The sequence below is a fragment of the Ambystoma mexicanum genome, chromosome 4p, assembly GCF_040938575.1.
Source record: "Ambystoma mexicanum isolate Mex_15411 chromosome 4p, UKY_AmexF1_1, whole genome shotgun sequence".
Classification (NCBI taxonomy): Eukaryota; Metazoa; Chordata; class Amphibia; order Caudata; family Ambystomatidae; genus Ambystoma; species Ambystoma mexicanum.
The window spans coordinates 978,920,755-978,947,240 of record NC_090927.1 but is presented as its reverse complement, the minus strand read 5'-3'; the positions used below and the strand labels follow the sequence as shown (position 1 = coordinate 978,947,240).

Below are 26,486 nucleotides of genomic sequence, written 5' to 3'. Positions count from 1 at the left end.
CTGAGTAAGTAACTGAACCATTTCAAGTTAGTAAAGGGCCGAAGCGGGGTTGCGTAGTCGCCCCCCCCACCAACTCCTGTTTTGCGTGCACATCAAGGAGGTTATTTCTGCACTGCTGAGCAGTTGGTTAGAACTCCCAATCATGGGGCAGGAAAGATGCCCAGCGTTTTTCTTTGCAGACGATGCAATGCTTTTAGCCACATCGCTGCAGGGATTAAGAGATACACTAGCATAATTCCTGAAGATGTGTGGATTTCAAATTGGTGTTGAACAATGAAAAAACAATGTCCATGGTCTTCAAACCTAGGTTTGTAAAAAGATTGAACATAGATATTAGAGTAGTGGACGGTTCACTTGAACAAGTCGAACACTATGAATATTTAGGGGCAAGATTTCATGAAAATGGCTTTTGGTTAGCCCGACTGGAAAAAGTGGGATCTACCCTAGAGAAATATAGTAGAGTAGTGATTTTTTTTTTTTTTGATAAGCATGGAAGAGGAGCGGTTTCGCCCGCCCTAGAAATTTACCAAAAACAGGCTATTGCATCTTTGTTTGGGGCAGAAATCTGGGGTTATGTTAATACCGCAAACTTAAATATAAAAGAAAATAGTTTTTAAAAGTCTGCTATTATTACCGCAAGGATCCCTTAATGCCATTGTTGGCTTGGAAACTGATGTCCCCCCCCCATTGGTGAAGAGGCGGCCTTTAATCCAGTGCTATACTGGCTGAGGCTTTGCCACACCAAGGGTTTGGGAAAATATTGCATTAGCACACGTGCTGACTCTTAATGGGGGCATGAGCCTCCCATGGGTCAAGCACGTAAAATACACCCAGAGTACCTTGAATGAATCTTCATTCTTGCAGAACCCTTTGAATGTCAGCAGGTTGTCTGCCTCAAAGATTATGGGAGCTATTCCTACTCTGCTAAGGGCCGAAATGGTGGAAGACCGCTGTAAACTCAATCTAGGTGTTGGATATTTATTATCCAATTCTGAATTTGGTTTTGAGAGGTTTCTTGATACAGAAAACACACCATCTGCACATGCATTATTTGTGAGTTTTAGGATGGGTACCCTGAGGGTTGCCACGTTTACCAAATTATGGGCCAACAGAGGCTTGGACATATGTCCCCTGTGTGGATTAAGTGAAGAAACTGTGATCCATTTTATGTTTTTCTGTCCAAGGCTGAGCTTGCTGAGACATCGTGATCAATAACCTATGCTGTGAGCTGCAGGGAGCCGCACTATAGCTCATGCTATGGCATTTTGTAAAAACACTAACATGGATACTGTGCAGGCAAATTCGAAATATATTCATCAGGGTTGGTTGTTAAGTCTAAAATTCATAGCACACGAAAGAGATGGAAATATTGTGTATTGCTGAGTGCCTTATTTGAGACAACATCCAAGTGTGTATTGAATAGGATTAGCAAATATGCTAAATAGAATGCTCAGTTAAAAGGTTGACCGTGAGATGCAGTATTAAATGAGAACTATGCCTTGTTGGGGATGCGAGTATCCTCTCCCCTGGGCTGTTTTAGACATTTTTTTTTAATGAATCACGATCTTGTTAATCTTTTATCAAGGTTGTTATACGAATTTTGAGTTATTGGTCTTATCCGTTTGAATTGTATATGAAACTATGTACCTATTTAACTGCATTTTTTTTATATTGTCCTTTATGGCTTTTTTGCCGAATAAAAGTATTTGACTGACTGATATGAGATACAATAACCCATAGGGGGTGAGATACCCGAGGACCCAAGGCGGGGTCAAAGCCAGACCACCCCAAGAAGGGTTAAGAGTTCTGTGGGAGAAGTTTAGGAATTGAAAATTCATATACTCCCCTTGCATATTACTGCATTATATGATATGATATAATATGGCATTTGTAACGCGCCTATACACAAGTGTTTCAAGGCGCGAGGGGGAACAAGGGGAGAATAGACAACGATCCTAATAGGCCAGGTGTCATTCAGATCGCGCAAGTGCAAGGGTAGGGGGACTGGGAAAAGTGCAAGGGGAAGGGGAGAGGGGAAGTGCAGTACATGGTTAGTAGAATACAAGATAAGTAATAGGGCCAGCTGGTGGCAAGTGCAGGGAGAGTGCAGTACATGGTTAGTAGAATACAAGATAAATAATAGGGCCAGCTGGTGGCAAGTGCAAGGTAAGTGCCGGGAGAAGGGGCTGCAGTATACAGAGACAATCCCGTAGTGCAGGTAGGCAGTGCAGGGAAGAGTGGCAGGGCCAAGGACCGAGATCGGTGAGTGGCCAGTTGCAGATTCAGTGCAGGTTCAGTGATTTTAGCAGGGGAGAGAGGGAGAGAAAGCGGAGGCAAAGAGGAAGGTTTTGAGGTGCTGCCGGAACCGGAGATGGTTCTCCTCAAGTTTCAGGGAGGCAGGAAGGCTGTTCCAGAGGGAGGCCCCTGCTGCGGAGAGAGATCTACCCCCAGCTTGTTGCTTGGAGAAGCGGCTGACCCCGAGGTAGTTGGAGGTGGATGAGCGAAGAGCCCGAGAAGGAAGAGAGAGTTGAAGGTATTTTGGCCCAAGGCCCCAGAAGGCCTTGTGGACAATGCAGAGGGTTTTGAACTTAATCCTCGCGGCCACTGGGAGCCAGTGTAGCGATTTCAGTCCTGGAGAGATACAGTCCCTGGGCTTGAGGCCAAGGACAAGTCTCACAGTCCTGTTCTGGATGAGTTGCAAAGGGCGGAGAGTAGAGGCAGGAAGATTTAGATAGAGGCTGTTACAGTAGTCCAGCTTCGAGAGAACCAGGGCTCTGGAGACAGTGAGCTTCTGGGAGAAGGAGAGGAAAGGAAGGATAGCTCTGAGCAGGTGTAGCTGGTAGTGACACTTCTTAGAGACGTCAGATATGTGAGGAGAGAAAGAGTGTGGAGTCGAAGATGACCCCAAGGTTTTTTGCCTTGCAGGTAGGAGCAGGAAGAGGGCCAAGGGAGGCCGGCCAGAGAGCTGCAGTGAAGGAGGGAGTGGGTGTGCCGATCAGTATAATCTCAGTCTTACTGGCATTAAGGCAGAGGTCGTTGGCGGCACACCATTCCTGGATAGCAGAAAGACAGTCGGAGATGAGGGAAGGGGAAGAGGAGGCCGAGGGTAGCCTGAAAATGAGCTGGGTATCATCCGCATAGCACTGGAAGTTGGGACAGAGAGCGGTGATGCGGTGAGCAAGAAGTGCCAGGTACTGGTTGAACAGCCAGGGGGAGAGGTTAGATCCCTGGGGGACACCACAGGTAGAGAAAAAGATGTCATAGAGGAAGGAACCCAGTTGGACCTGGGAGGGTCGATTGGAGAGGAAGGAGGTCAGCCACGCCAGAGTCTGACCAGTGATACCCAGGTTATCACGGAGGCGGTTGAGCAGGATGGTGTGGTTGACAGTGTCAAAGGCAGAAGAGAGGTCGAGCAAAATGAGAACACAGGGGGTGTTAGAGTCGAGGTTTGAGAGCAGGTCCTCACGGATGTTCAGGAGAGCAGTTTCCGTGCTTCTGGCAGCTCTGAAGCCAGACTGATGGTCACGAAGACTACCAACAGATTCAGCATGGAGATTAAGCTGGAAGATGGCCAGTTTCTCCAGGAGCTTGCCCAGGAAGGGAGTGATAGAGATTGGGCGATAGTTAGCTGGGCAGGAGGGGTCGGAAGAGGGTTTCTTAAGAAGGGGGTGCACAAGGGAGTGCTTGAGGGGGGATGGGAAGACTCCAGAGGCGAAGGAGTGATTGCAGAAGTCAGTTAGGGCAGGCACCAGGGAGTCGATGTGGTCCTTGATAGTTGGAGGAACAGGGGTGGACCTGTTTTGACAAGACTTTCATAGATCGGACTTGTCTCGAAACCTCGTCAGCAGAAAAAAGGGGAAAGGCAGAGAAGGAGGGACGAGGGGTGGCTGCAGAAGGGCCAGAGGGAGAGCAGGGAATAGAGGAGGGGAGGTGATAGGAGGAGAGTGAGGACAGGATGTCTTGAGTTTTTGAAATTAAGTGAGAGGCCAGTGCCGTGCAGAGGGCCTGGGAGGGGACAGGAGAGGTGGAGACTGCAGCAGGGTTGGCCAGCTCCTTGCAGATTTTAAAGAGTTCGGCCGAATTGTTATATGTCGCAGAGATGCCGGCTTGGAGAAGGGCTCTCTTCTTAGTGAGAACGGAGAGCCGGTATTGCCTTTGGAGCAGGCGGCAGGCCAGTTTGTCAGAGGATGAACATGAAGCGCGCCATTTCCTCTCTGCCACCCTGCACTTGCGTTTAAGGGTGACGAGATCCGAGTCGTACCAGCAGTTACATTTGGCTTTGGGCTTCAGGCGGATTCTCATGACGGGGGCAAGGATATCAAGGGTATCGGATATAGCAGAGTGGAGAGTGGAGAGGGCTGTGTCAGGGTAGGAGTCAGCCGAAGAGGGGGGGGGGGCGAGAAGGTGGAAGCTAAAGCCTCAACTGACATGCGCTTCATGGATCGGATGACCGCGAAGGTGGGTGGCAGTGATGAGGGTGGCTTTGCCTGTGGGGTAGGGAAGGTGAGGTGGGAGGATAGGAGAAAGTGATCACTCCAGGAGAGAGTAGTGGAGAGAGGGACAGAGAGGGGAAGGTCAGAAGAGATCAGAGCATCAAGAGTGTGCCCTGAAGAATGGGTCGGCCCAGACGGGAGAATAGAGAGAGAGAGTCACAGAGGTCGCGAAAGAGTCCAGAGGGAGGACAGGAGGCATCAAGGTGGATATTGAAGTCTCCAAGAAAGAGGAGTTGAGTGGTTGAGGACAGGAGTGAGGAGGAGAGGTCAGCCCACTCAGAGAGGAAGGAGGAAATTTGACCAGGTGGCCGATAGACAGTAGCCACGGTAAGGGAATTGCTAGGAGAGAGAGAGTCGGCAGACAAGGCATTCAAAGGAGTAGGTCTGCGTAGGGGTGACAGTGGCAGGAATCCTCTCAGGGAAGATAAGGGCCACACCCCCCCCAGCACGGTTGGGCCTGGGCAAGGAGAGGATCTTGAAACCGTCAGGTAGGAGTGTGTCAAAGCTGGTGACAGAGCTGGCCGTGAACCATGTCTCAGTGAGACCGAGGATGTCAAGGTCCAGTTCCTCAAGAAGGAGACATATCAGAGGAATGTTTGACGGCAGAGCGAGAGTTGAGAGTGGCAATGAGGAGAAGGTTGCCATCCTTAAAGGACTTCCGGGGAGGGATACAGATCAGAGGTACGCCCTGTGGAGGTGAAAAGGAAGGAGCAAGAGAGAGGGCAGGGTGAGAGGGTGGAGGCAAGGTAGCCGAGGACAGAGAAGAGGGGACAGCAGGAGAGGAAAGGAAGTTGATGAGGCGCGGGAAGCTTCTATCAAAGAGGTGGAGGTTGGCCTGAGGGCCTTGGACCAAGACGGTCCCATTAGCGTAGACATTAATGATCGCCTTAGAGGAGCGGAAGGGGGCCAAGAGGACATCCCAACGGGTGCCACCATTAATGGGAGAAGAGGAGAAGGGAGAGAGCACAGAGACCATATGAAGGGTCCATTGGTCAGGGGAAGGCATGAAAAAGAGGATGTCAGTAAGAGTTTCCTTGGAGGGGGCACTGGTAGAGGTGTCAGCAATAGGGAGGCCTGGGTTGGAGAACAGGATATCCTTTTTAAATCTTTTCCTACCAGATTTAGTGAGGAGAGCAGGATAGTCAATGGAGAAGCAGTTAGAGAAGATAGGAGGGATAGAGAGCACCATGGAATAAGGAGGAAGTGGGGGGGAAGACAGACGAGAGCAAGCAGACAGGAGTGAAAACGGCAAGCCCTAGTTTACCACAATTACAGAGCAACAGTAGCACAGCAAATACGAATTAGGTACCCAGTGGAGAGGCCACCTCAGTTTGAGAGTCCTGCTAGGGGAGAAAAAGCCCTAGTTTACCACAATTACAGAGCAACAGTAGCACAGTAAATACGAATTAGGTACCCAGTCGAGAGGCCACCTAAGTTTTAGAGTCCTGCGAGGGGAGAAAATGTATGTATGTTATAATGTTGAGAGTAGGCGCTGCAAACTGCCAAGTAAACAAGGGTGTGGGAGCCCCTCTACTGAGAGCGAACATGGGTCATATACCCTGTTCTCTGGAATTTCTCCCACTCTCTACAACCAAGTTTTAGCTCACTGCACCCTTCACAAAGGAGAAATATCCTCTATGGTACAGTGAGAAAAAACGTGGTTGTAGACCCTCCTGAGTGGGCACCTTCCCAGAGAACAGGTTTTTTGGCCATGTTCGTTCTCAGTCGAAGGGCTCCAAGACCTTTCTTTGCATTTTTAGGAACGTGTGGTTTCACTCTAAATTACCCAGGGTAATCCAGACATGGACCCCTTGCTCACTGTGCTTAGAGAGGCACAGCTTCACCTCACTGATGAGGCCCGACTAGGTCGAAACACATGTCTGGGGTTGCAGTTTGTACTCTTGTTCAGCAGAGAATTGCCGAGCATTTCTGTGCTGGACTGCCCAATTGGGTGTTACCAGACTGATATACAAATGGATATTTCTCCTTGGTGAAAAGTACAGTCAGCTAAAACGCAGCTGTAGACTCTCCTGAGTGGGCACCAGCACCTTCCCAGAGATGAACTAGTTACTTACCAACTGTAACTTTCTTTCAATTGGATGTTCCTCCCACGTATTCCTTATCTTATATAGATCCTTACCTTCAGCTTTGCTGCTTTGGAAATTTTTTCTCCCTCCACCAGAGGGTGCTCCACTCGAGGCTGCAGCGTCGATGTCTCTTGTCGGCATCTGTGGAGCGCTGACGTCATCTGCTGAACAAATGCCTTGAGCGCGTCCGTTGGCCTCAGTTCTGTTTTTTTGTACACTGTAGCCAATGGATTCTAGTTAATGGTGTGCCTCTTTTGACCCAAGCCTTATAAGAATTTAGAGTGTAAACCACGTAAACTGTACTGTGGGGTAGGCTGGGAGGGTCGATGAGGAATACGTGGGAGGAACATCCAATCGAAAGAACGTTACAGTTGGTAAGTAACTTGTTCTTCGAATAGATTGTGTCCTCCCACGTATTCCTCATTTTAGACTCCCAAAGCAGTTTTGTATTGGAGGTGGGAGTACAGAAATTTTAGTCATGTACAGAATGAAGTTCTGATTTAGTGAACAGACCTTGTGAAGAAGTCGAATCTAGAGCTGAATGTTTTATAAAAGTGTGTATGGATGACTATGTGACTGCTGCACAAATATCTTGCACAGGGACACTCCTTTGAAGTGCTGTTGAAGTTGCCATGCCCCTGTTTGAATGAGCCCTCAGTCCATCTGGAGGATCTTTCCCAACTAATCTATAACATTCAGTTATAGCCAAAATTATCCATCTAGGTAATGTTTGCTTAGTGATGGCTAGTCCCAATTTGCAGCCAGTGTATCCCACAAAAAGTTGGTCACACTGACGTAGTTTTGCCAATCTTGAACTATAGAAGCTAAGAGCTCTTCTAGGATCGAATCTATGTAGCCGTTCCTCTTCCTTACTTGCGTGAGGAGGAGGGTAGAAAGTAGGCAGTGTTATTTTTGTGACAGGTGAATATCTGAGACAAGTTTTGGCAAGAAAGAGTGTTTTACTCTAAGGACCACTTTATCTTTATAAAAGATGGTGTGAGGAGGTCCGCTAGAAAGTGCCTGCAACTCACTTACCCTGCGGGCTGATGTAATTACCACAAGAAGTATTGTTTTTAAAGCAAGAAGCCTTAACAGACAAGAATGTAAAGGCTCAAATGGAATGGATGTAAGGAACTTTGTACTAAGTTTAAGTCCCACACAGGGACTTGAAAAGGTATTGGAGGAAACACATTATTTAGACCTTTTAAGAATTGAGTTATCAAAAGGTATCTTAAAGTAAGATTCTTCCTCTGTGGTGGCTTAAAAATGGATAGCGCTGCTAAATAACCTTTTATCGTGCCAACCTGGAGCCCCAGATTAGCCAAGTGTAACAGAAAAGATAATATTGTGGCATTATTACACTGAAACGGGTCCACATCTCTGCACCAGTTACTGAACTTGTTCCAACGATACCGATACACAGATTTAGTTGCTGGCCTTCTGGCCGAAAGCAAGGTCTCCATGACATCACTCGGAAGGTCCTAATCCTTGTATCTCAACCTCTCAGAAGCCATGCGTGAAGGTTGAGTGTGTTGACCTCTGGATGGAGAACGTGACCTTCCTCTTGCAAGAGAAGATCCTCTCTTTTTGGAAGACATATTGGAGGGCAGATGGAGATGTCCAGAAGGTCCGTGTACCACGTTCTCCTGGCCCAATCCGGGGCAATTAGGATCATGGTTTTCCTGAACTTTCTCAATCTCCTGATTACCTGAGGGATCACAGGGACTGGAGGAAACGCATACAGAAGTTGAAACTCCCAGTCCACTACGAATGTGTCCCCTAGAGCTCCTCTTTGAGGAAATTGCCTTTAGGAGTACAGTTCACATTTCCTGTTCACACTGGTTGTGAACAGATCCACTTGCGGTGTTCCCCAAAGGGCGAAGATCTCTTGAAGGACTTCCTGAGCCATTTCCCACTCATGGGAATCTGTGCTCTGCCTGCTCAGAGCATCAGCCGCTGTGTTTTGTTCTCCGGCTAGATGGACTGCTGACAGAGATCCCTTCTCGTATTGCTCAGAACCAGAGCTGCATTGCTTCTCTGCACAGTGGTAGTGACCCTACTCCTCCTCTCTTGTTGAGGTAGTACATTGCCAACGTGTTGTCCGTTATTAGGGCATTCTTTCCCCGTACAGAGGGCTGATTGCCCTCAGCTCCAATAGGTTGATGTGTAGTTTGGACTCCGATGGAGACCAACGACCGCTGATTGTCAACTCGTTGGTGTGAGCTCCCCACCCTGAGTGAGGAGTCCGTCACTACTATTATCTCCGGCCATGGTTGCCAAAAAGATTCTCCCTTGAGGATATGTTCCCTGCAAGCCCACCATTGCAGATCCTGTGCTACTCTGGCTGGAACTTGCAACAGATCTGATATTTCCCCTGAAAATTGGGACCATTGAGTTCTGAGGGCCCATTGAAGGGATCTCATCCTGAATCTGGCTTCTGGCACCAGAAAAATGCAGGAAGCCATAAGACCGAGCAACCTGAGAAAATCGAAGGCTGGTAGATACTGGGCATTCTGGAATTTTATTACGATCTGCAGAATGTGGTGAGCTCTCTTTGGGAGGCGAGGCTTTGCCTGAACAAGTATCCAGGACTGCACCAATAAACTGGAGTTTCGGAGATGGTATCATGTTTGACTTTTTTAAATTCAGAGAAAACCCTGGTTTGTGAAGGAAGTGGTAAGTTTTGGACAGATGTTCCTAGGCTTGTTCTGGAGAACGTGCCCTGATCATCCAATCGTCCAGGTAGGGGTAGACTTGAATCCCCCTCTCCAGAGATTCGCTGCCACCACCGCCATCAACTTAGTGAGAACCCTCGGGGCGAAGGTCAACCGAATGGCAGAACTCGAAACTGAGTGAGAATTGCCAATCGCGAACCTCAGGTACTTTCTGTGCTTGAGATGGATTGGCACATGAAAGTAAGCATCCTGAAGGTCCAATGATACCAACCAGTCTTGGAGTTGGAGAGCCTGAATGATCTGAGAAAGTGTGACCATCCTGAACTTGTCTTTGCTGAGGAACTTGTACTAGCTTCTCAAGTCCAAGATGGGTGTCACGCTCACCTGGTCTCCACGGGGGGCGTAGCACGTAGCCGTATGAATGATGTCTGCACTGGCATAGCTCTGGTGGTATGATGATGTCCTCTCCACTGTTATCAGGAGGCGTTTGTCTGCAATGTTGAAACAATATATTAGCTTTTGAGTGGGGAGCTGGATTGGTCCCACCTTCAACCTCCCAATGTCCAACTCCTCTTCGGGCTCACCTTTTAGTTTTGTGAGGTCGGCTCGCCGTCCTGCTTGACTTTCAGCAGGGGCGCAGTAAGCTCAGTCTTTCCCCGGACACAGTTACTTCACTGGTCCAGAGTGGCTGTTGCTGTGTCTGGAATATCTGGATTAAGCAGGCAAGTCTCTGAGCACCTATACCAAGCATTCATTGGCATAATGTCTTTATTTCCCAAGGTTTAAACGTGTTTTGTCTTTCTTGCAGGTGCAGAGTCATACAGAGGTTTGGATGAAGATTTGACTCCTAGGATGCTGGGCAGGTTATCTCCAGGTGAGTATTAGCACGGGTGAGTGGCGCTGGATGGCTTTATAATTGTTCGTTTTTGTTTTGTGCGCGACTAACCTGCGGGTTTCGGTTCTTTCTATGCAGGCGTGGCGTCGCCCCAGGATGATGGATGGAAGAACCGCTCCGACGTATTCAGGAGGAATGCAGATGCGCGGGTGAGTATTGGAGGCCTGTGCGGATGTCCCCTTTCCAACAAGGACGGCGATACGAAGATCAGCTGAAGGAGAGATCGGTGGATGAGAATTGCAGGTAAGGCCTTTGTCGCTGTAATAACACCTGTTCTTCTCTCTTTCTTCTTTCAGGCACCGATGGATGGAAATCTCAGAACGGGCGTGGCTGTAGAAGCTCGAGGACAGAGCAGACATGGTGAGCGTTATGCTGCAGGAGTGCAGAATAACGCAAAGCGTGTTCTGCCTGCAGGGTGTGGCTTAAATAGCCTTGCAAGTAGTTCCAGGCAAATAGTCCCTTTACCACACCCTGCCTTTCAGATAAAGTAGTCCCTCGGTCACGCCCCGGATATACAGAAAGGCTCAACCTCATTAGGCTGAGTAAGTAGTCCATATGGTTCAAACCATCTTCTGAGCCTAGCGCCAGGACTGAGTCCAGGAGGTTCTGGGACGCTCCTTTGGGGCTTGATAAGCCCTATTGGGTGTCAATGAATGGGGTGGGCCCATCAGTTCCATGCGTTTGGGAGCACGCACCATGACAATGGGTTTCAGTCCTCTGTCGTCCTTTGGTATGAGGAAATATGGGGAATACCAACCCTTGTTCCTCTCCGCTACAGGTACATGTTCTATTGCACCTTTCTGTAGCAAGGTTAAGATTTCCTGCAACAGGAGCGGGTCTGGTTGTTTGACAGAGTTGTATCCCGGCGGTTGATTGAGGTTTCTTTAGAAAAGGAAGGCAGTAACCTTGGGATACTGTTTCCAGTGCCAAAGCACCTGAAGTAATGCCCCTCCATTCTTCCAGATGCTGCGAGATCCTGCCTCCCACTGGGGTCTTGTAGGTCAAAACCTCAGAGTGGTTTTGCGGCAGCGGCTGAAGGGACAGTTGCCGCTGCTGGGGCATATCTAGCACCTTTTCCTCACCCCCGAGGAAATTTCCTTTGCCCTCTCTGACTGACCTGTCCCCTTCCTTTCCCAAATGAGGAATAAAATCCAAAGGACGACCCCTCCAGGAATATGAGCCTGTGTAGGGGGCGTTGTTGAGGTTGTCATGTAGCAGCACTGAGTGATTTTGCTGCCACTTTGGCGGTCTGCAGCTTCTCCAAACTTTCATCCGCCTTGCTGCCTAACAACCTTGAGCCGTCAAATGGCATATTAAGAAGCCTGGATTGCACATCCGGTGCAAAACCTGACTTTCTTAGCCACGCAAATCTGCGTAGCACCGTATTAGATGCCATGGACCTACTGATACGGTCAGCTGTGTCCAAACCTGATTGAAGGCGTTCCCGCAAAGCCTCCTTTCCATCCCTTACTATGGATAGGAACCCTTCACGTTCCTCACCTTTCCGGGATGTGTTCAGCTGCCGCTGACATGCAGTCCCACAGGGTATATGTAAATCTTGCAAGGGTGAAAGTTACATTCGTGGATTTTAAAGCCATGCTCCCCAACGTAAAAATCTTTCTGGGCCATGCATCAATCTTTTTATCATCCCTATCTGGGAGAATTGTAGGGTATGCAGCATTTCTAGTAGAGGTAGCTGCTTGAACTACCAGACTTTCAGGAGATGGGCGTTTAAGTATTCGGGATCTGAGGGACAGGGTCTATATTTTGACACATACTTCTTATTTACTGCCGGAATAGATTCAGGGTTTTCCCATGCAGTGTTAAACTTCCTTTGTAAGGCTATATGAAAAGGAAGTATGGGGTCTTGCTGAGGTCCTCCTGAAAGGATGTCAGTCTTATCATCCTGACAGACAGGTGAATTTCTACTCCATCCCATGAATTCAGTTACCATGTTCATCAATTTTCTATAACCCGCATCAACATGTTCGGCTGGGTCAGGCTTTTCTAATTTATATTCTGGAGATGTATCCAGACCACTTGCTGACTGCAAGCACTCATAAGTCTTGCATCTTGGATTGAGGGTCAATTAATTCCCGAGGGACTTGTTTTGTACCAAATTTAACACAGCAGGTGATACAGCTTCTTCTGCTGATGAATCTCCTTCATATATGGAGGACATGGTTCTAAAAAATCATGTCTACTTTCTGGATGAAACACCTTTTCAGGTGGCATAGACATTAACATTGGTGTTGATTTTGTCATTGGAGTGGACGAAGACTTTGACAAAAGCATTGATGGCGTCAATGTTGTTGTCATTACTTTCGATATTGTCCAGGTAATTTTCGACACCTTCAAAGGAATCATCGACCCCGTCGAAGGAGTTGTCGAGACCATAGACACTGCCGAAGGAGCCTTCGACACAGTCGACTGTGCACTCGACGTAACCTTTTTGGGTTGGGTCATCGACACCTTGTGCTCGATCGCCGTCGATAGAGGCTTTGAGGATATTTTAGACGAGGACTTTGATGACGTATGAGAGTCTGATGCCATTTTGTTGAGTTCTACATCCGATTTATGCACCGGTAGGCTTTTTCTATGAGGTGTCTGGAAGATTCCCTGGACGGCACATGACGATTTTTTGTCAGATTTTCTCGTCTTAGATCTTCCCCTGTCACTTTTTTTGTGAGCAGGGGCATGGTCTTCGTTAGACTTTTTTGAGGGGGCCTAGGCCGCATTCTCAAAATGTATTTAACATTGATGCTCTGAAAGCTTCCCACTTTCTTGGGGAGTCATGTCTCGACTGACATGTTATGACTTCCTCAGACTACGTCGAGGAAGAGCGAGACCCTTGTTGTCCTTTCTTCGTCTTTTTAGAGTAAGAAGAAGACTTCCTGGATCTACTCCTAGAGCTAGATTTTTTAAAAGACATTTTGCTTAAGACTCAGCATAGTCTTTTCTACCTCTCGAAGAAAACTTCGAGGATTCCTCCCCCACTGCCAGTTTACCTCTTTGTTCTTTTAAGGCCTTATGGGTCATCAACTGACAGGAACCGCACTAATCTATACGGTGGTCGGAACCGAGGCACCAGAAGTAATTCCGATGAGGATCAGTTAGCGACATCTTTCTCCCACATTTCTGGCATTTCTTGATTCCAGTCTTCGGTGTGGAAGGATTAGATGAAGACGACATTATCATACGAACTGAAGCGGCGTTTTCTCGATCCGAATCGAAGCTACCGGAAAAACGGAACTGAGGCCAACGGGCACGCTCGAGGCATTTATATAGCAGATGGCGTCGGCGCTCGACAGATGCCGACATGGGACATCGACGCCACAGCTTTGAGTGGAGCGCCCTCTGGTGGAGTGAGAAAACATTTCCGAAGCAGCAAAGCTGAAGGTAATGATGCGTGGGGGACACAATCCATTCGAACAGGTTATTTGTCCATGTTCGTTCTCGGTAGAGGGGCTCCAAGAACTTTGAGTGTGAAGGAAACATTTTGGATGAGAGCCCCATGGATTGTCCTATCTTAACCTGTACCTTGTCACTTGAAACCCTAAATGTGCAACTCAGTTGCGACCCCGCTTTACATTTCACGCTCTTCTCTATCCTAGTATGGGAGCTGTAATAGGCTTTGGTTTCTACCAATTAGGTTTCTTGTTTTTCACCCTTACCTACCAAGGTCTCTGAAAAGCTGAATACCGCTCTGCATTGATGTGAACCAGCAGTCATCTGAATCTGACTAACGCCTGTGGGGATTTCTGAAATTTCTTTCACTGGGGAGGACCGGAGGCTGAGTGGTGATAGACGTGGCAGAACGGTTAAGCAAATGAGGCGTACCTCAGCGTAGGAACGGACCAGGATCCGTAATAATTCATAACTAGTCTTACACACACACACGAGCTTGGCCACCCCCAAGCCCTCTCTGTGAGAATGGGCTAAGGGCAGTCTAGACAAGTGCCACTTCCTCCTAAATGAAGTCCAGTACACATCAGGTTTACTCACTACACGCCAAAAGCATGCAAGTATCTAGAAAAATGGCACAAATATACATAGAGTGAGTCACTTAAACATTTTCCTCAGAGGAGGGTACATTTGACTTAGACAGGAAAAACTACTTTACGTAAGGCATTAGCTAAGAAAGGTGCACGTGTACTTGAACACCAATGAGATAGCTATCTCGATTGGTATACCGAAGTCACTAAGAGACAGACTAAATCTAAGACACTTGAAAAACACTTAAGAAAAGCTACAGGAGCAACTAAAATCCTTGAAAACAGTGCACTGTAACAAGCAGGTAAGCCGAGTACAAACAATTATATCATGTACTTCAAGGCGAATCCCTGTTAAAGGAAAGTCCTGAAGATATTTTGGTCTCTTAATACCCTGCTATTTTAAATGTTATACCTGATCAATGACTGGCTAGCCCAGACCCTACTCAACCACAACTAATTACCAGTCCACTACAATAAATACCATGGTTTGTCTGTTCACTCTTGAAAAACAAAGAGCCCCTGGCTCTTAATGAAGTCTTTGTTTGTGTTGCAGTTCCAAGGTCTCCTATCCTGTCACTTTGTGGCAGTCCTTCAAGATGAAGCCCCAGAAGCCAAAAGGATGACATGGACTTAACAAAAGTGCATGTTAAGAGGGGATTCCCTGTGGTGTTCTCTGGACCACCGCCTGGTGGGATCCAAGGTACTTCTCCCCTATCTGGTCCATGAAGCTCACAGCATGGCACATTCAGGTAAAAAACGCCACGATTGCATTGTTACATCGGGATTGGATGGCTCCTGGTTTAGCCCCTATGGCGCAGAGTTAACGTAAAAATGGTGTTATATATTTAACGTATAAAAATCGGGAGAGCGATGCCCATGAAGCTGTCTGCATGTTCTGTACAGGAAGGCCAATTTCTACACGTGCAGACAGATTTCATACAGCTCCCCATGTGTACGTCTTAAATGTACTTCTTAGTCCTAGTGGATGTGTTTTCTGGATGGTGGAATTGTATCCTTGTAGAAAAGCAGACACTGCTGCTGTGGCCAAGAGGTTGCTGAGTTTATACCTCAGATTGGATTGCCCTTCTGCATAGAAAGTGACGGGAGTTCATGGTCAGGTTATTACAGAAGTGTGCAAAACTCTAGGAATAATTAATCAGTTCCTCTCTCAAGGGCACATGTAGAATGCTGGAACGGAGACCTCAAGTTGAGGTTGTCCAAAGTGTGTAAAGAGACAGGGTTGAAGTGGCCCCGAGCCTTGCCCCTGGTTTTGTTTGCCATGCGGAATAACCCCAGCATAAACACTACCTTTCTGTCCGCTGGCCGCCCCATGAGAATGGGAACTGCACTGCAGCAAGTCGCCACATTCAAAAGTTTATCATTGGAAGATGAGACTTAGATAAAATACTGTTGCATCCGGAAGTGCACGCAAGTGTACGCTGTTGGGCTGTCTGCTCTGCTGGTCGCCTTGTGTGTTGGCTGCTCGAACGTATTTGTGACCTGCCGGTTTCCTACTTGTGCTCATGTTCATTGACTGTACTAGTCGGCAAGAGGAAGGACCTCTATTGCTGTAATGTGTGGAAGCTCTGGTGCCAAGCAACAAAACCGCCCTGAGCCACGCTCCCTGCCTTCGCTGATTGGTGCAGCACCATTACAACAGACCGGTGCATGCGCATCCTGCGCGTGCATCCGGAAGTGCACGCAAGTGTACGCTGTTGGGCTGTTCGGCTGGTGGTGGCGGTCCCTGAACTGGTGATTGTGTATTATTTTGTTTGAGATACTGTACTTTGGTGTGGGGATTTGTGTTGTTACGTAAGCAAAACGGACGCCATTATGGGCCTGGCCACAGAAATCGCGTTGTTACCATGCAAATTCTCTGACACATTGAGTAAAATACTGACCGATCAGGTTAGGTTAAGCCTTAAGGCAGATGTTGGCAGTTCTGAAATTATAAAATCTATTGCAGTTCTGTCATCTGATTAGATCATTGTCATTCCCACAACCCAGGAAGAGGTATCCGAGATTTTTGTTTTGACAAAATAAATAACAAATTGGCAGAAACTTTAGAACCAGTTCAGGTGGTAAGTCAACCTCTGAAATTGAAGGAAACAGGTACCTTAGAACCAAAAATGTCAAAAAGACAAGGGAAAGAATTAGCTAAACTGAGGAAAAAAAAAACAATGGGGCACTGAAGAAAACTCAGAGAAAGTTCCTGAGGGAGTGTAACCCGGTTGAGGATTTAGATGAAGTGATAGTTGTCTCTGAACTCAAAAAACACAAAACGGCAAACCCGCACATGTCATCGCTGTTGATTCCCATTAGCTCCTGACCGGGGATGACCCTATTCAGTCAATAAATCAAGGGGCAGTTATGTCAGAGAGTAAGAAGAGCTCTGGGGGTAAATTGGGGGTCAGTTCCGACTCTGTGAGGAGTCATGTTGGTATTACTGTGAATACTGGCCTAGGTAGCACTGATTGGAAGATCTCATCTGGAAAGGCGTGTAACGCTACCCATCTAGGCACTAATTTAAAGGTTACCACCAACAATCCAACTAAGCATGATACAGCTTCTTCTAGCATGACCAAAGACTCAGCCATTGACCAGAATCCAAAGGAATATGAGTTATATCACTCCTTAATAAGGGTTCTGAAAGGAAAGCATTCACAAGAAGCTATGCACTTTTTGGCTGTGCACCCTATGGACTACAAGTCTGTGGGGACTTATGAGGAGTATTGTACTGATTCTGGTAGCGATAAGCAGGTAACTAATCCCCCGAGAATGAGTAATTATGGTGGGGGAAAGGAACAACTTCAGGATCATCGGGTGCCAGACCTAAGGGATCCGGTATGCCCAGATTTACCTGGGCTTATCTTGTCTACGTTATTTAAAGACTCTGGTAATATATCTTTAAATAGGCCAATAATTTTATCCTTATTGGGTCAAATTACAGACTTAAGTTTGATTTCTTCTGCAGACATTGCGTTAGTTGATTACATACATAGGCATAGACTAGACTGTATACGACTTGAGATTCCATCGCCTTTGGTTAGAAATCTGCTTTTGAAAGAGGCCGAGCAGTTACAATGCAGAGATTGACATTTTTTTCAAATTTGTGAATACTCAGCCTCATGTCAAACATAGTCTGCCGAGTAACAATAGGCATGTGAAGGAAGCTCCTTATTTGACCACTGCTACAGTATTGCAGGCTTCAGATGACAACTTGGTAAAACAGGACTGAAGGTGGCTTGCCCTGTCACTTCGTGAGTCCATTGATACCCTTAAACAACTGTGGAAGCCCCTCTAGCTCCTTTAAGATTTTAAAATTCTTGAGCTGGAACTCGAGAGGATCGGCAAATTTGTTGCATAATGTGACTCTCATGAAGGAACTTTCACAATTTTACTGTTTTTATTCAAGAATCCTGGTCCAGGGTTCACTTGTGTTGGGAGGGTTTTACTGTCTCTTCTTTATGTGCACAAGGTGGCAGGGTGGGTCGTCCGAAGGGTGGTCTCATCACTGCTGTGAATAATGATACCAATCCGAGAATTACTGGTGGTCTTTTTCTTATCACTTTTTAGTGGTGCGGTATATACTGAAGTTTAATGCAGTTGATACTGCATTTTTGTTTGTTAACACCTATTGGAATCCCTCTGAATACCCTGGACCATCAACTCCGGTTAGAACTGTGCAATCTGGGTTTACGAATTGAAACTTGGTTGTAGCAAATCCAGGGGGTCATATTGTAATTGCTGGGGATTTGAATCCTGACTGTCTGGAGGATCCCCTAATTGGTGATCTACACATTTCAAACCTCGATTCGTTACCCTCATTAGGAGGTAACTCCAAGCTTCGGGGCAGAATTTGGTCACATTTCGCTGAGGTTTGGGGGTTAGAAATGCTTATCAACTACCTTCCCACTTTGAAAGCTAGAGGCCATAAATCTATAATCGATGATATCTTCTGTTCTGTGGGCCTATTTAACTGCACGGGAAAGTTTGATATTATAGAAAACAACTTCAGTGATCATTCTATGCTTACAATAGAAATGTATACTTTGGCACAACAAACTGTAAAAATGAGTTACAATCATGGCCTGGTAACGAATTGTGTAGGAAATAGAACAAAATGGACTGAGAAAAAAAATACCAGTTTTACCACCACCATGATAAAAGATCTTGAGAGTTTCTCGTATTTTCAGCGGGCGGACCATTACTCTGCCTCTAAGTTTACAGAATATATAAGTAGGTCCCTTACCATAATGGAGGAATCTTTTAGTTACAAGAAGACTGCCAAGAGTCCAAAGACCCATAGATTCGACTTGGAAGTGCGGGTTCGTAAACGTTTGATGAGGAAAGAGATCCGAATGACCACCAATGCAGGGTATTCCATTTTATGTACTGCGGCTATGCAAAAGAAAATAAGGCAAAGTTATAAAAACTGGTCTATTCAACATCGTATTCTTAGATCCCAGCGAGACAGTGAAGCTATGATAAAATCCTTACGAGGATCCAACTCTGCCAACTTCTGGACCTTAATTACTGACCTGGACAAACCGCAGAAAGAGGTATTCTTTAACTCTACTAACAAAAATACATGGCTGGGGCACTTTGCCAACCTCTACTGTACCAATAAGGGTGATGCAACAGTAACTCCGAAAAGTATACATCCATGGCTTTTGGACTATTCCATGAGGGATATTGCAGATTTAATTTCCAAATCAAAAAATTCAGGGGCACCTGGACCCAACAACTTAACAAATAAAATTCTTAAGACTGACCCAGTTATTTAGGCTAAAATACTGTTTGTCTTGTTCAATAGCATTGAATCTACCAAAGTTATTCCTCAATATGTTCAGTACTTAAGGCCAAAATGCTCATTTATTTTGGACAGTATGTACCAAACACTGCGAATGTTAACAGGGAATTTATTCGGACGAGAATGCTACATAATAGTGAAGGTAATTTAAACATCCGGGTTGCTACTTTCCTGAGGAATGTGTGTGTTCTTTTTTAGTTCATGTAATTTAGATCTCAATTTTGGTTAATACTGTTGCTAATCTCTCGTATGAATTAGTTTGGTTATGTTACTATCTTCTGTATCTTTTTGGTTCTGTGTTTTTGTTGTATTCTTATGTGATTTTAAATAGGATTCGATGTATATACTCTTTGTGTATTGTATAATGAACTAAAGAAATTGTGTTTTAATATTTTGTAAATGTTTATATAAACCAAAAAAATAAAATTAAAAAAAAATTGTTGCATGTTGATTAAAATTGTTCCATCTCTTCATGCCAAGGTCCGTGAATCTCTACCTGAGCCCGCTACAGAATCTGTCGGAGTAAAAGTATTGCTTATGCTATCATTTGCACATGCTATTGCATATACATTGGGAGCACTATAAGAGAGCTTACAACCAGAATACGAGAACACTTCTCTGGCATTGGCAGTCAAGATGTACTCTTGCCAATGGCACACCACTGGCAAACGGAACACCAATTGGAAGATAAGAGAAACCTGAAGTTCATTGGATTAAAGAGAGTAACACTGGGTGATAGGTGAGGGAATAAAGAAGCTCTCCTTCACCAAGCTGAAGCTTGATTAATCTGACTGAGTTTGGCCTAAACAAGGACAATGAGTTGACTCACTTCTTGTGAAAATGCGATGTATGAACTACATCTATGGACAACTATAGTATAGGAATAGAATGGCTTCTATTGGATAAACCTAAAGAAGTTGCAACATTGTTATTGTATCTCTTTCTGTGATTTTTTTGCTAGACTTTATATTAGGCATGGGTTAATTAACTCTTCATGTAACCTATACAGATGTATCCACATGAGGGACGCAGTGTCTGTCTTTATTTTTTTTCTGTCAAATACCACTGAAATTGAGAGATGATCAGTTATTTGTCCGATTTCATGGATTTATGAGATATATATACCCCAGGCAAAAATATATCAGGGAGTTTCTGAACATTTGACATGATTTGAGAACACATGACTACCCATAGCCAAAGAGGTTTTCCTTAGTACTACCGAGCGAATTAGTGCCCTGCATTTTGTTGAATATGATTATGTGGAAACGTTTCCCTGCATGCTAGTTTTTGTACCATTGTGGCAATACATATATATGTCTTGCAATTTATCAAACAACTTGGTAATTATTACCTCGTTTCGTCCCAATTTTTTTTAAAAAATTCATTTTGAACTACATATATATTTTTACACGATAATAGAATACTATGGGGTCCTTCCCCCTTCATTTCACATCACTACAAGTAAAGTCATCCCAAAACATGGCGTCTAATAGTGAATTGTTGTGTCAGTGGACAGACAATAGTAGGACCAATATTGCCATGGCAACCGTTGATAAACTAAATGTAGCGTGACACCGCATGAATGCCAACGTGAGGAGACTGAATGGACTATATTCAGGTAAGCCCTTTGAATGGCATGCCGCTTTACGCAGCAGACTTATAGTCAGGATTACCCTTAGAATTGACTCCGGAGACGTTCGAGTTATACAAGATGCGGACATTCAAAAGCAATAGCAACTTAACGCAACAAGGACCTATTGATTCTTGTTCGCGTTATGGGGATAAGAGGGAATTCAGCTGAACATGATTAAAATGTTAGAATTGAATATAGAATACTACGCACATATGATCTGCTCAATACAATGCAGACATTTCAAATTTGACAGCACGAAAAATGGAACACGGTTTCTGTGTTTCTAAGGGAATTTGAGCACACTTTTTGCCAACCATTGAATGGATATAAGTACCAAAAATTCACAATATGATACCTACGATCGGAACAATGTACGATATAAATATACAGCACTTTCTGGATTAGAGAGATAAATCAAGCCGATCACAAGTTTGTTTCAAAACAAAGTGTTCCTATATATCGAACTAGAGCAACAACATGTAGGTTGACTCATACTCCTATTGCATCTATACTCCTGACACACGCCTGTTACCAATTGATCCAGCAGGAGGGATCCAACCCTTGAATTCTTTGCTCTTTGAATTTGAACCCATTTCCCACAAATGAAACTTAGGTAAGGTCTGACATGAGCCAAATTGTTTCGCATTAAGTACATGTATAATACAGCCTTGAATAACTTATTTACAAGAACTTTTGAACGGATGTGTTTTTACTTTTTGTCTTTTCCAAAAATCCTGAAATTTCCGCCCCTTCAACCCTTCCCTAATGTCTGTGATTATATATTTTGTATTTTTGCTTCTTTTGATCAATGTATTATGCACAGCTACAAGTTGCCCTGATTTGAAAAAGACACTGATGTGTTGAAACACATGTTATCTGAGAGGGCACGGTTTGTTTTTTATTATCTGTTTCGGATTGTGACTTACAACACCAAATAAGAATTATTTTTCACCTATGAAGTGTGGTGCAGTTTTTAATGAGTGCAGCAATTTACTTCACTTAATGAAGTATAGTATCATCGGGTTCATAGTTAACTTTTCCAGCTTCAGCCATTGGAGGTTGCGGTCAACAGTATCAAAGGCTCCTTTGAAATCTATGAAGCATATAAACAATGTGCCTTTTTTGTTTCTTAGACAATCTCGCATTAAATAGGTCAGGGACCATATATTAGATGACACCCCCATGTTTTTCCTGAATTCACTCGGTTGGGTTGAGAGGAGGTTTTTCTTTAAAATAAACTTTTGCGTTTCTGAAAGAAGTAATGTAGCAAATATCTTGGCACAGGCATCCGTCATGGCTAACAGCCTGTAATTAGTTGGATTGTCTCACACCCTTTTTAAATATAGGGATTAGTATTGAGGCTTTCCAACTGACCGGTATCCTACCCGTTAAGACAATGTTCGTATAAACATGGCCCAACGAAGTGACTCAATAGGCTGGATCTTTTTTATATACCAAATTAGGAATCCCATCAGGTCCAAGTGCACGAGTCGTTTTTAGATTCAAGATGATTTTTTCAACATCTTCATTCTCGCAAAATATGCTCCTCAGTGAATTTTTGTTGGGCCACGTGGTGTCAGATAATTTGTCCCTAATATACATATATATTCTCCACCCTTGGCAGTTATCCCATTTATTTCTTTTTTACCTTCACTTCGGTTTGTGGTATATTCTTTATATTTTGCCCCGAATCGGCAGAAATCAGAACTTCTCATCATACCCCACGCAACAAACCATTTTTTTTGCAGAAACAAAACCTTTATGTCGCCTAACAAAATTATTGTAGCTTGTTTTAATGTTAGCCATTTTCATAGATGGTAACACTGTGCCCATACATTCCTTTTTCAAGTTCTTTATCTGCTTACCGACTAGTCATTTTTCTTTGGCAATTATTCCATCAAAAGCCTTTTGCTGGAAAGAGCTTTTTTTTCCAACATTTCTGATTTTTCACAATACCCATTCTTGCAACTTTAGATATCCAGCATGGATTGTGCACCAGCATTACAGCACGTGGGCAAAATGTATTAATGAGATTCTCAAAGCACATTCTGCACTCATCTGTATTTTTCACAGACCAATATATTCCATTACCGGCACCATTCATTGTTGTCTGTCCAAATGTTGCATCCTTAATATCAGATTCCAATTTTATACTAAATTTATTAATGGCATGATCACTTAGTCCAATTTTTATTCAATTATAATTTACCAATTATTTGGAAGACATCTGTAGGGAACAGTATATAGTCGATCCACGACGTATTGCCACCTGCAGACCAGGTAAAATGTTTAGAGAGTTTGTCACCTTGATTTGTAAACAGCTGATATAAGCAATTTGTACTGGTAAATATAGACCATCAATCCTTCACCAAATTACGATCATCCATATAGTGAATGATCATAGACCCCATGTCATTACATGACAGTACTCTTTGTTCCAGGCCACAATCTGTATTTTTATTAAATCTTCGGTATTTCAGGTCCCCCATTATTAGAAATAAAGCCTCCGGATGGTTCCACCTCCAATCATCCAATATTTTCTCCAATGCCTCAATAATTTCAACAGCACTTTTTTTATTGGAGGATTATAAACAATAATCAAGTGCCACTGGTTTGGAGCTGCAACATTTAGTTGCACAATCGCTAATCGTTAATATATAAAGGGGACTGACCCATCACATTGTACTCAACCATTTGCAAGAGGTTTTTAGCACCCAAAATCAAACCCCAAAAGGACAGCCTCTTTCCCCTTGCATGGCCTTCTTCTGAAGTATACAACATCCATCAATAGCCAAATCGCTCATCAGCCATGTTTCCTGGAGAGTAAATACATCGGCCTCCATTAAATGCCTCCGGCCTCCATTAAATGCCTCAAGCCGTCTAATCTTGACAAAAATGAATGGTTGCCCCTCGTATTCCATGATAGAATTACCCATTTCTCATTTTCTGTAATCTTTTGTCAATCTATTCCATCAGTAAGGGTACTGTATTCGCTAGTTCTGAGACCCTTTAGATTGATTTCTGGATTTTTAAGTTCCCCCAACAGTGCATTTAAGTAACTTATCTAGGTCAGACGAGCTATCCTCCTTTGGGTTCTTATCCATTTTACTGCTTTTTAAAATCTCATTTCAGGATACCTTGGTGATAATCTTTAAAGCCTAATAGCCCAGATCCCTTAACTCCTGTTCATATATCCTAATAAACTCAGCAATAATGGGTGATACCAGATGTAGTATTACCCAATTTGCGTCCTGCGCAGATCTAGGTAATTACACCATAGCTATATCCCTGCTTGATAATACCTTTAGATCAGGAATTTGATTAATTCATTCTAGCACATTTTGCCTGTTCAAGTTTGGACTGCAAAAGGAGGCATAAGTGTCCAATATTTTGATGACAGTCGTGTTAATTTCAGAACGACGTCCATCGGCAAAATATTTTTGATTTGGTTCTCCTGAAATTCGATTCTCAGATTTCATCATTCCCTGCTTCCCAATCTGCAAATTTTGAAGATTCATCTTGCTCACAGCTCATCTGGTAAGACATCCCCAAATCCTCCTCCCTTTAATCTAGGTCTATTGTCCAATAGTTTTTCCTCCATTATTAGACTTTCTCTGAACCATGTGTCCAGTTGTTTTTGTCTAGAATCTTTTAGATTTGTTTGTTGTTTTCTGGTATTTTTTTTAAAAATTTCCAACCAATTCATAGGTCTTGGGCATTTCTACACACCTACTTTCTGACGAACCAGCTAACATGGCTTGTTTTGATCCACCTTGTTTTTGGTCACAATGTCGGCATGCTTTTTCTTACTTTTACCTTTTTTCTCAATTTGTGTGTGATCTTTCAAAGGAACATTCAGATCACCCTCATTCAAAAAAAAAAAAAAGAATCACTTTACATATCCATATTTTGACCCATCGCTATCTCTGCTTCATCCTCATGCAATGTAAGTATTGAGTCGTCTTCATTTACGACCCCTAATTCACGCATCGCAATAACAGATTTATTCACTTCTTCATCATCATTCCCATGCCCGGAATTTAGATTATTGGTGGTAGTACATATTGCATCAATAAGCATCGCAAAATCATCTTTGATTACTTTTTGTTTGTTGTACATTGTGTTGCACAAGGTGAACAGAACTTTAATAATTCTTATATGTTCAGATCCATAAGGACAAGTACTATCTTCTGAAACAGACTCCGAGGATGAGGACTCCTCCTTCCTAACAGGTGATGAAGCATATGCTCCATTTGCTATTGTCAAATAGGATGATCTTACCATATTTGTCAAGGGAGCAATTTCTTAGTTTAGGCCCACACCATCCCCCGCAATGCCCTTTCCAAACCCCTAGATCATGTTATCCCTAAGATTTAGCACTATGCTTAAAGAATTACTATCATCAATGGGCTCCATTTCAACATTTTCCTCTCTCTCTGACATCTTTACCCTCCTTCACCGACACCGAAGTCTTGGTTGTCCTCATACTGTGTTTGACAATTCGTTTCAGGAAGGTTGAGATTGTTTTCAGATCGTCCTTAGGATCCCCTCTCTCCTACCAGACTGCTTCAATAATCCCAATCTCAACTCCCTTATTTTTTAACCGTGCACTCGATTTACTGTATTTTTTTTATTACACTTTTTTTCCCCCATATCCTTATGGCCCCCGCAGATCTTTATACACATGCACTGTTCACCTCACTTCTCAATTGGTATTTTCTTAGAACTGCGAGCATACCTCAGATCTATGGTACACTCAAGCAGATCTACTAAAATATTTCTATTTAGGTGGTATTGACCTCAGCCCTCCGTTACGATTCTCCTTACAGTGCTCCTTCTCAATTTCTAGGCAAACAGTGTACTAGATGGAGCTCTGAGCACACCACACTGCTCTCCAACAGCCCAACAGCACTCGCCAGGAAACTCCACAGGTGCGTGCGCGCCAGTATTTTTACAGTGTTTCCGGCAAGAAGGGGGCATGGCCTATTTTTAAATAGGCAAATATCCTTTTGGAGGCAATATAAACCAATATAGAGTCCACAATGATTGTAGGTCTAGAAATAAGGAAAGAGGCAATATTAGGCCAGTGTCTATAGGTAATGTCCAACTTTAGTTGATCAGCGGACAGGTCTTCCTCTGTACCTGTAAGTGGGCTCCAAGTCCTCTCCACAGCAGACCCAGCCCAACAGCACTTGCCAGGGCACTCAACAGGTGTGCACGCGCAGCCCGTTATTTTCATGGCGTTTTGGGCGGGAGGGAGGCATGGCCTATTTTTAAATAGAAAAATATCCTTTTAGTGGCAATATAATCCAATATAGACTGCACAATGAACGTATGTCTGAAAGTGGGCTCCAAGTCCTCTACACAGCAGACACAGTACACTTGCAAGGGCAGTCCATAGGTGGGCATTCTGCTGGAAATGAGGGTGTGATACAAGCAGAGAACACACAGGAAGTGAGCCCAGGCACAGGGGAAGTCTGAATGCCTCTGGTCAAACATAACCAGGTTACCATTTTCCATTTCATCCAATTGTGGGGAATTCAGAGTGGGGATAGTATGACATTTCTCTAATTGTTTACGATTGGTTCTAAAAATTGCATTGGGACGGCAATGAAGCAATCAAATCCATGAGAGTGGTTTATGCCTCTATAGAGTATCTTCAAGACGGCACACTCCAGAGAATCAAATTTCGTTCCAGTACACAGAAAAGGAGTAGCAAAATGTTCTTCTCTACCATAAATTACAGACAAACTACAGAGTCACTAGTGATTGATGCTGATCGTGCTAACGTTTTAACACTGATTTCATGTCATTTCTCAATGGCAAGCACATACAGGTGAATTTTTCATGCGCTGATCTATTCCAGGAGTTAGGTTTAGTTATTTAACTATCATC

At 44.3% G+C, this 26,486-nt stretch overlaps 1 protein-coding gene across 1 annotated transcript in view; it reads right to left on the bottom strand.

Annotated features, from left to right (window-relative positions):
* SNX3 (sorting nexin 3) overlaps positions 1 to 26,486 on the bottom strand; it is a 322,699-nt gene that overhangs the window by 100,995 nt on the left and 195,218 nt on the right. The gene's annotated exons all lie outside the window — the stretch shown is intronic.